Source organism: Misgurnus anguillicaudatus, chromosome 24 (assembly GCF_027580225.2).
Source record: "Misgurnus anguillicaudatus chromosome 24, ASM2758022v2, whole genome shotgun sequence".
In the NCBI taxonomy this organism is placed as follows: domain Eukaryota; kingdom Metazoa; phylum Chordata; class Actinopteri; order Cypriniformes; family Cobitidae; genus Misgurnus; species Misgurnus anguillicaudatus.
This window is the reverse complement of record NC_073360.2, coordinates 33,619,063-33,629,798: the sequence shown is the minus strand read 5'-3', so window position 1 is coordinate 33,629,798 and position 10,736 is coordinate 33,619,063. Positions and strand designations below refer to the sequence as shown.

The 10,736-nt window shown below is 34.9% G+C and overlaps 1 long non-coding RNA gene across 1 annotated transcript; it reads right to left on the bottom strand.

The window, feature by feature from the left end:
• Positions 1-7,910: 7,910 nt before the first annotated feature.
• Positions 7,911-10,447, bottom strand: LOC141361738 (uncharacterized). Its single transcript, XR_012367896.1, has 4 exons — positions 9,453-10,447; positions 9,045-9,137; positions 8,789-8,909; positions 7,911-8,708 (listed from the first exon to the last, which is right to left on the bottom strand). It is a non-coding gene; the product is annotated as an uncharacterized lncRNA (long non-coding RNA).
• Between the last annotated feature and the right edge of the window lie 289 nt (positions 10,448-10,736).

Below are 10,736 nucleotides of genomic sequence, written 5' to 3'. Positions count from 1 at the left end.
AGGATTAAGGCAGTTCTGAAAGCAAAAGGGGGTCTAACCCGGTACTACTAAGGTGTACCTAAAGTGGCTGGTGAGTGTATATAATTAGTTAGATAGGATTACTTAGATTGGATTTTTAAATTTTGGATTGGTTGTTGATTTAGATTGCTCTGTTGGATTTGTTTGCTTTTTGTGACCTATTATTTTGCCTTTGTAATAGAGCCAGTAAGAAAGAGGAAATTGTCCACTGTCTGGGAACATTTTGAAATTGTTGCTCACAATAAAGTGTGTAATTGTTATATTTTACTTTGTTAATATAATTTTAAGTCAAACTTTATGGCAGTATGATCTTCAAGTACATTATTTAATGTTTCAAGGTGAAATGCTTGCTGTGCCATAAGGAGCTGACATAGAGCAATAATACTTCTTCCATGCTTCACTGTACCCCCAGTCCAATAAGCAAGACACAGCACTAAAACTATAGTCATGGTGAAACTTTACACACGCATAAACAAATAAACAAAGGTGGACACTACTTGCGTATTTTAGTTAAATTTTCCAAGCGTTTACTTTACTTAAAAATGTTCACTACATTCTAAAGTATAGAATCATACTGTGTATTACTTTTATATTGCATATTAAAATTGATTTAATACCCAATCACATAAAATACTTCTACTTTTCTTGAGTAAAAGTAAAGTACTTTTTACTTAAGAAAAGTAAAAAAAAATACTAGATGTTTAATGTACTTAAATATTAAATATGAACCAAAAACTTGAAATTATGAAATGAAGTGGAGTAAAAATTATGATAATATGCTTTGGAATGTATGTTTTCCAAAGAAAAACACTGATAAAATATCAATACTTGAAAAATACTATTGAAAATGTACGTTTATGTAGAAAGTAAAAATACTTAAGTAGTGTCCGCCTCTACATAAAGTAACAATTCGTATCCCACCCCAGACTACTCTCCCACATACACTGTACAAAGTCTTACTGTTATGTCATTCTTCAAACAATTAATGAATAATTAATGAATTAATTGTAGACACCCCATGAAAATTAGCACAGAAAAATAAGATTTTTTTATTTAATAACAGGACAATTAAAAAAATTCTGCTTAGGTCATTGCATAAAATTTATTTTATTTATCTGCTATTTCTTTTAACAGTAGATAGGTGTCACTAGGAAGCAATGCTTAACTCTTTCACCGCCAGCGTTTTTTAAAAAAAGTTGCCAGCCAGCGCCAGCGTTTTTCATGATTTTCACAAAAGTTTAATGCCTTCCAGAAAATGTTTTTCTTCAAATATATAAACATACAATATACAAAATGAAAGAACAGACCCTCTGCTTTCAAAAAAAAAAAAAAGTTTCATCCTACCTTGAGTATTTCTTTTGTAATCACCTTTTGAATATGGGTAGGTTTCTGCAAAACCACCACATTTTGAGCAAAAAGCAGAGATAATTCCATTTTTATGACGGACTTTTCATAGAGATCCCATTCAGAGCGATCTTTAAAACAGACACGGACATGCAGCAGCTTGCCATAGGGCAATACTTCCGGTTTTAAAAAGTTGCGGAAGGGCGCCACCTAGTGGATAATAGCGGTATTGCGGAAATACTCGTCATTGGCGGGGAAGCGTTTTCTCTTGATTGACGAGATATCTTGTCAATGGCGGGGAAAGAGTTGATGAAGCTTCGGGTAAACCTTTGGGTGAAGCAATGGGCTGCTAGGTGTCAGTGGTTCAGGAAGCCTCATTTTGCCATCACTACACCTATCTATTCAACATCATGTCTGATCATGTTACTTATTTTTTTCTATAATTATTGCACAAAACCAACTAAGCCAAGAATAACATTCAACAACGACTAACAAACAAACTGAAAAATGAACAAACTAACTACAGGCAGAGTATATATATACATGACAAGAACCAATCACAATGCAGAAACAATTAATAACCATGACAACAAACAGACAGTGGGTATCAATTAATTTTATCAATTAATAATACAAGGGAAACAAAAGGACAGGATTGTGACTTTTTCTTTACTTATTCTAGCATTTCTTAAACACACAATTTTATCGGGCATTAAATATATAATTGCATTTACCAAATTTTATGATGATCTGTGATGTCTCATTTCTTTAGTCAGTGATGTTTAGTGATGAAGTGTCAACTCCCACCCACAAGGGTGCATTGCAACACAAAAAATGTAAATACAAAAAAGTAAATACAGTAAAACTTGTTAATAATGATTTTTTTCTTTTATTAATCTTACAGCATTATAGTTTATACAAAATGACACTTTTACTCACCTTTTATGTTAATTCATACTTGTATCACAAAGATTATATTTTAGAGAAGTAATACTTTATACAGTGCTCAGATGGTCTCATATCGTCCCATCCATAGTCATTGTTAAAATGGGTAGACAATATGAAGTTGTTGCCACGGCAGGGCCACTTTAACCTATGGGGACATATTTAACTACCTCGTCCTGTCAAAAGGAGTTGACGGAAAATTATTAAATTATTGATGCCTACTAATATTTACATAGTGGGTTGTGTACTGTTACACACAGTAAGGTTGATTTTGTCTTTTTATTAGTAAAAGTGCTCCCCAGCCTGTCCAACAACTTGCTATTTTATTTTCATATATAATAAAACTTAAAAGCAATCAAGTCTCCTGATTTAAAGGAAGTAGTCTTGGCAATATTGCAAATGAATTCCATCTTGTTCACATATTGTTTAATAAGAAATTCCTTACAGATAACATCCGTTCACATTGTAAAGGTTTCTAATAACTATTAATAACAGGAAACAGGAAACTGGTCACATTATAAGGGTTTATAAACACCTTCATAACAATGCTGTATTTACCCCTGTAGCCCAAAGATTGGACCAATTCCTAACAATATCCCTTTGCTAAAACATACATTTATTCAAATTACAAATCATGGTGCAATTACCATGGAGTTAACCTGGTTGTCTTTGGTTGGGCTGCCAGATTTGTTGATCTTGATTAGGCCATGGGTTGGTTTGGGTTGACCTAATTCCTTTCTGTTGTGTCCAGGCTCCACAGCCCCACCGCCCTTCCTGTGTTCTTTTTGGTCTCTTCCTCCTCATTGTTTTGCTGTTCTGGACCGCATTTCCCAATAAGTTTTCTCAAGTCTTAGCAAACTATGAAGACTCTTAAGGTAAACCTTAACTACATGTAACACTACGCTACTCAAAAATAATTTAAAAGAATAAACTTCTAGAGAGCTTGGGCACAAATAAACAAAACACTTCAAATCACTCAAAGTACAAAGATTTATTACAAAAATTAGCAAACAGTTCATGGACCCCATTTACTTCCATAGTATTCTTTTTCCTACTATGGAAGTAAATGAGGTCCACGAAAGATTTGGTTACAAACATTTCTCAAAATATCATCCTTTGTGTTCATTAGAACAAAGAAATGTATACAGGTTTTTAACAACATGAGAGTGAGTAAATGATGACAGAATTTTAAATTTTTGGTGAACTATCACTATAAACTGGGGGACTTCTTCCTCTGCTTAGTTTTTCAGTTCACAAATTCTGCCATCTAAATAGAGAATTGTCAGAAACTGGCTTTTAAAGCGGATGAGTGCTGAGCCTCTCAATGGTTTGTTGCATGTTACGCCCAAAACACACCCATTACTCATTACAAGAATAGGAACAACCCTTTAGACTGTGTGCTAGGTGCACAAACCATTTTGCTTGTCATTAAATTAGCAAAGTGGATTCTAGCATGCCCATTTTGACTGTGCACTGTGCGCTTTAGACAATGCGCTTAAATCGTTAAAATAGTGCCCATAAACTTTAATTATGAATAATAACATTTACCATACAAACACGTAGACATTGACAAAAACATCTATCTGTAATAATCAAGCAACCCTGAACACCTTGACTAGCTGGTTCACCTGGGACACGTTCAAGTTCAAACCAGTATGCAACGTAATACCACGGTTTTCTGGTTGAACAACATGTTTCCTGGAAATGGTGTGCACCGGTATGCAACAGGGGCTGCATTCGAACGCTTAGGCAGCTGACTTGTTGCCTCGCTGCCTCATGAGGCAATGACTTCGGAGGCATGAAGGCAGCTCTGAGAAACACATGCGGACAGACTTCATAGGAAACATAAAGGGATTTTGTTTCAAATATATACAGAGAGTCAGGGTTTGAGATACGTTTGGTGGGTGTGTCAGAACTGGAGTCCAATCAGCAGCAACATGTAAATAAACCCAAAAAAGTGGCAGCTCATCAAGTACACCCCTGCGCGTTGGGGCCCCTTGGTAGCCCGGGGACCAAGACAATTGCCATCCTTTGCCTAATGGGCAAGTCCACCCCTTCCTATCCAGAATACAGTAACGTTTTACTTTTATTTTAATCACTGGAGCACTGAAAGGAAAGAGCTACTAAAATTATCCCAGCAGAGATTGTCCCCACTGACAACCCCCCCCAAATACACCTGTAATTTCAGTTGTTTATTGATAATATGATTTATACAAAGAATGAAATAGGTCTGATTATTGTTTCAATATTGTTATTTAATTTCAAATTAATGAAGCCATCAAAAGCACAATATTTACATATTTGTCATGCTATTACATTATGTAAAGTGAAGTTCTTAAAATATCAATTTCTTTCTTGCTTTTTAACAGTTTAAAAATCTTTGTCAATAAATAAAAATAAAGTAACAGAAAGGTTTACAAATGGTTAATCTATTACATTGGGTAGAACCTTAATTTTTAATTTTTAAAGGTATAGCGGAAGATTTTCCCACATTTTTGAAAAGAACCACCCCTCCACTTTAAAAAAAAAAAATGCACATGCGCAACACTCTACCTGCTCCAGAGAGGGAACGCCTTTTAAACGTGTGCACGAGAGAGAGAGCATGCACAAGCCTTTTCTCTTCGCTCTGCTTGTTGCTGTCGGCATGGCTCATACATTGAGATGTTTACCGTGTCTGCGCAGTTCGTGACTTGTGCCAGGGCTAGCATCGCTAATCATAGCTTACATCAACTCTTTTACTAGCAGTGATTTTACATGGATTTCTCCAAATAGCATGCCAAACTTACCTTTCGAGTAGAAACTTCACGTGGGAAGCCCAACCTGTGCTCTGAGAGCACACCAGCGTGTGAAATATTGTCCTAAAAACACTCTGGTCTTGTTTCTTTCTTCAGAGACCTTTCTCTTCTTGTCATACAATTCGTAGACACATTTTCTCTTGCAACCCTCAGACATTTTGAAAAAACACAGTGAGAACATGAGCTTCAGTGAATGGCTGAAACCGTAGCCCACCACACATATACACCTAAAAGTGCGCATGAGCAGAAAGCGAACCTAGAGATGACCACGTACGACGGTCAACATATCACCAGAATAATTGACAACTGGGATGACCAGTAGTCTTGGTGATCCACCTGAAAAAATAATATCTTCCGCTATACCTTTAAGTGTATGCTTATTTAAATGTAATTCTCAGTTAAAACAGCATTACAAAATGTTATGTTTACATTGATATTTCTATACATAAAAAACTGTTTGTTTAGCGAACTTGCTCATTAAAGCCAAACAGAGATACAGATGAACAAAATTAATAATGCATTTAATATAAAAAGTACCCATAACTGGATAAATGTTGACAATTGTTGGCTTTTTCTGTATAAAAACACTGTATTGTGTATACATTTTGGAGATTATGGAGATATTCATTCTACATTTTCATAATTGTTGAGATCTTCAACGTTGCTGTAAAACTCCTCATTCTTAAAGTTTCAAGAGAGACACAGAGATAAGGTCAGTCAATAACATTTCAGACACTATTTAAAATAAAAAATTGAGTGTTAATTCACAGTGTAAAGAAATGGTAATGATTAGTTATATACTTACAGTGTAGTATTTTGGCTCACTGGGTTGCACAGGAAACAAATAAGAGGTAAACATTTTAAGGTATGCAGATACATGTGTTACCTCCGATTACTATACAATATACAAATTTCATTATTATTATTTTTTTTAAATCAATATAGTATTAAATCAATATAATACTCCACTGAAAAATACAGCTTTAGAGACTGACTGGATTTAAACTCACAGTACCTTTTTGGTGATGGCATATAAGTGTTAGAGGAGGGATTGTTTTCTAACACTGCATGTGCATTCTTTGACCTGTGAGCAGATGATTTTATTAAGGCCAATTCATACTGATCCATCAAACGCCATCAAATTCATTCATTTGAGAAAAAGAATGGCATTATTGCAAATGTCACCCTAAACACCCACAGTCTTCCTACAAGTTTGCACTTTCGTGATGTAATACCACTTTTGGCTGTCGGGAAGAAGTCTGCTATAAATCTCACACAAGTGCGGGCTCAGAAAAAGTCTGCATCAAGGACGCATATCGACTGATATAGGGGCGCCAATGAGCACTCATAAAACCATAAAATGCCAAATAGGATACTCTATGGTCTTCTGGACTTCACTGACAAGTGCATCGGGTGGCCATTGTAAGTCAACGAGACTGAACGTCTACATGAAGTGTTCCATTTGATATGTAGACTGTGATGCTGTTATTTAGACTTTTTGGATAAAAAAATATGGCACAAGCCCCGTTCACACCGCAAGCAATAAGCTGCGGCAGAGCATCATGATCCCATTCATTTCAATAAAAGCTTGGCTACTTTCAGCAACAATGATACACCATCTGTATACCTACTGTAAATGAGAAACTATTTGCTTACCTAACTTGCCTAACAAAAACAAAGGGAAGTGTGATACTATATATAGTATAGTTCAGGCTTCTACATATGGTTACGTATGTGGTTAAAAATAGCTAGATAGATAGGCTTACCTTTGATTAGTCTGTAATTCTTGCGTATCATTAGGTAACGACCTACAATTCATATTGACATTGTTAATTTGAGAAGGTATAAGAATATATATGTTACACACATGTACCTGTTACACTTCTTGTATATGATGACTCCAGCAAGTATGCAAATGACAAGCAAGACAAATATAGGGGATAGAATGTAAGCCATATTTGTCTTCATGTCAAAGGTCATCACATCAGTTCCATTTTGGGAAATAACTAAAGGAACAAGCAAGACATACATTTAGTTTTTTTGTGATGACATCCCCTCATTATTAACTTAGACAAAATATTAAACGCACTCTCAGATGTCAGCTTTGAATAAAAAGCATCTGATCAACATGTAATGTAAAAAGTGCATTTAAATACTCACTATTACAGATCTATAAAATGCTTTCCTGGTGTTTTGATTTATTTTGGCCTTTATTAACTCTTTCGCCGCCAGCATTTTTTATGATTTTCACAGAAGTTTAATGCCTTCCAGAAAATGCTCCTTTTTAAATATATAAACATACAATATATGAAATAAAAGAACAGACCCTCTGCTTTCAAACAAAACAATCTGTTTCATCCTACCTGCATGTGTTCTGTTTTTATCACCTCTCAAATATGTTTAGGTTTCATCAAAAACACAAAATTTTGAGCAAAAAGCTGAGATAATTCAATTTTTGTGAAGGACTTCTGATATAGATCAGATTCAGAGCGATCTCTAAAACATACACAGTACATACAGCTGTTTGCCCAATACTTCCGTTTTTTATAAGTTGCCATCTGGTGGATAATAGCGGTATTGCAGATTGACGAGAAAACTCGTCAATGGCGGGGAAAGAGTTAAAAACTCTGTTGTGCTGTTTGTTTGACACAAATGCAAAAGCATTTTCACAGTGTTAAAAATTAACACTCCTAATTTAAGGTCAACACCAGTGTAATGTGAATTCAACAATGTTAAGTGTTAAAATACTGAGTAATAGCCACTTTTGTTGCTAATGGGTTGTTTCTATAAAAGAAAAATGACAAGAAATATTGCAAAACCTCTTTTTATTAAAGTAAATCACATTTAATATTTACATTGATACACACAACACTTTGCATTTAACACTGCTTATTTAAATACCTCAGCTACAATTAGACACAGAATACAGTATGGAATAATGAAAGTTATCTTATACCACAGAGCAGTGACATAAAACCACTTATTATAAAGGTCTTTAATAAATCAAATAAGAGTTAAAAAAATTAGCCACCCTACTCAACACTTGAACATTAAAATACATGCAATTACCTTATCGGCAAGCAGAAATGCTTATCCTTCACAATACTAAAGATTTTTCTATAACAAAACAGACATTTCAATTCAAAAGACATTTCATTTTTCTTAAACACGTTCCAACCTGGTATTTAGTTCTGTAGTTGTTTTACAGTACAGTAGTGGAAGGCTGCATCAGTGGTCTTCATCATGGAGGGAATGGCTTTTTGGTCCAGAATGATGCAAAAATTCTGGATGCCACTTTTGTTCGCAACGCAGAGCAGGCAGGGCTGTGCTGATTCATCCCCCTCAAAGCACGGATTGATGCTTATCACCCAAGTGTTTTAAAAGAGTGTATTTGATGTGTATTTATGAATTGTATGCATTTACATGGGGTGAACAATGCAAGCAAACTAACTGCTGAATAAATAACTAGAACAAAATACCAAAAAACTTACACAGCACAATCAGTAGCTTCAGATGCACATTGACCCTCTCCAGTCTTTTTTCCTTTCACAAATGAAGGCAAGAGGTGAATGAGCCAGGGAAGAGCTGCCACATAACTGTCCCGTCCTAGCGAAACAGAATTTAAACACCATGAGTATACAGTTAAACTTTAAAACCGTAAAAGTAGCAAACCCATTTACACTTACCATATTTAAACTCCTGTTGACCAGACAGAGGGTCATCCATATCTTCATCAGGATATAGGCTGCAATTATCCTTTAATTGTTGTATGTTGGCTATTTTGCAATACATCACCTCAGCATATTTCTCCAGATTTTCAAAAACAACAGGGTCAAGAAAATACCAAAAAGGATGCAGTTTTAACCGTTATTTGAATCAAAATCATCTCAGTATAATCATGTTAGAGACAGTGTACAGTACTAAAGTACTGTGTGTACTCACATAGTTGGTAAGCTCTTATCCTCCAAACTGGGTTAAGGAATAACAGTTCAGAATTCATGGGTATGCCGTATTCAAATATAGTCTGGTAGGGTCCTATCACAAAAAAATGACAATAAAGACTCTGAAAACTCAACATTCTTTTTATATTAAAAACAGCACTCAAGACAATATGAATCTTCAATTATACATTTTCAAAATAGTAATCAATTTGATTGCTATTTAATATGATATCAATAGCAAAACGATGTATGAGAAGATAATATATTTTTATTAAAGTTGGCAGCAGGTCATGTCACTTTCTTGCCTGATTAATAACCATAATATGTACAAAACTACATATACTAAAAAGATTGGTTAACCGTTCAGTTATGTCAAATAAAATGATTTATATGTATAAATGAAACTTACCTTCTGTAATGAATTTATATAAGTATTAGCAGTCATTTCTCATTGGAAGTCATCCATGTCAGGTCTTCTTTAATAAACTGCCCTAAAAACAGCATCTCTTCTGAATGATTTTAAGCACTCAGTGTACTTTCACCAAACTAGCATCTATAATGACAGAAAAACAAATGTTCGCCATACACGTTTTACACTTTCGTATGTATTTGCTATTTGCATCTGTCTGACATCTAGCGCCACAAAAATCTTACAACACACAATGCATCCAATCTGTGCATATTCTGAGGTAAAATGAATTGTTGGTTTGGCGATATTTTCCCTGTTTGCATACATCTTAAAAAAAAAACACACATGACGATGCGGTTGCGGTTTTCTCCGTGTTTTTCAGTAATTTGAATAATTAACCGATATCCGTGCACTCACGTGCATGTAAACGACCTCGTTAACTCACGGTATCTAGCCTATATGATTACCTCATAACGAGCATCATATGGTGTATAAACGAGCTTTCATTTAACTTAATTTCATACCTTCAATTTGTAGTGCATGTTGCGTTTTATCATGGTTCAATTCTTACATTCATTCATATCTCCTGTTAATATTATCCTTCTTGGTTAAAACTTTTAGCTAGAAGTTTAACTTTATACCAAACTAACAAGGGAACAACGTAACACAAGGTAGCTCTGATTAAACTGAACCAAATAACGAACAAAGGGGAAATAAAATGGGAAAAATATCTTATTTAGGTTTTTTGGCAAATGGCTGCGTAGAGTCAGACAGAGAAATAACAGTTTAATTTAGCTAAACCATGTGAATATTATGAGATTTACCTGGTCTCTTCAGTCCTCCTTTGAAAGAAAATGGCGGTAAAATCCCTGACAGGAAATGTTTAGTGGAGGCGTGGCTTGATTTACACCGCTCAGTGTGAAATCTGGTAACACCCTTGTTTTACACTGACACTGTCATGGATATAACACTGGCCTAGCGATGGCAGTGTTATTTTATTACCAGATAGTGTTAAAACAGCATCAACACTGTGTATTTAACACCATCCCTGAAAATTTAACACTGGTGATTTTGCTGTGTTTGAGCATGTAGCAATAATGAAATAAGGGGGATTTTTAGGCTGATATAAATCAGTAATTGAAATTAGCATATAGACACACATTATTTATGTATTCATTTGTTCATACTCACAGACTTCAGTTGTGTTTTTTGTAGCTCTTGTTGTTATGCCTCCATGATGTGTTACATTACACTCAATTTCTGACTGCTCATCCTTCACAACAC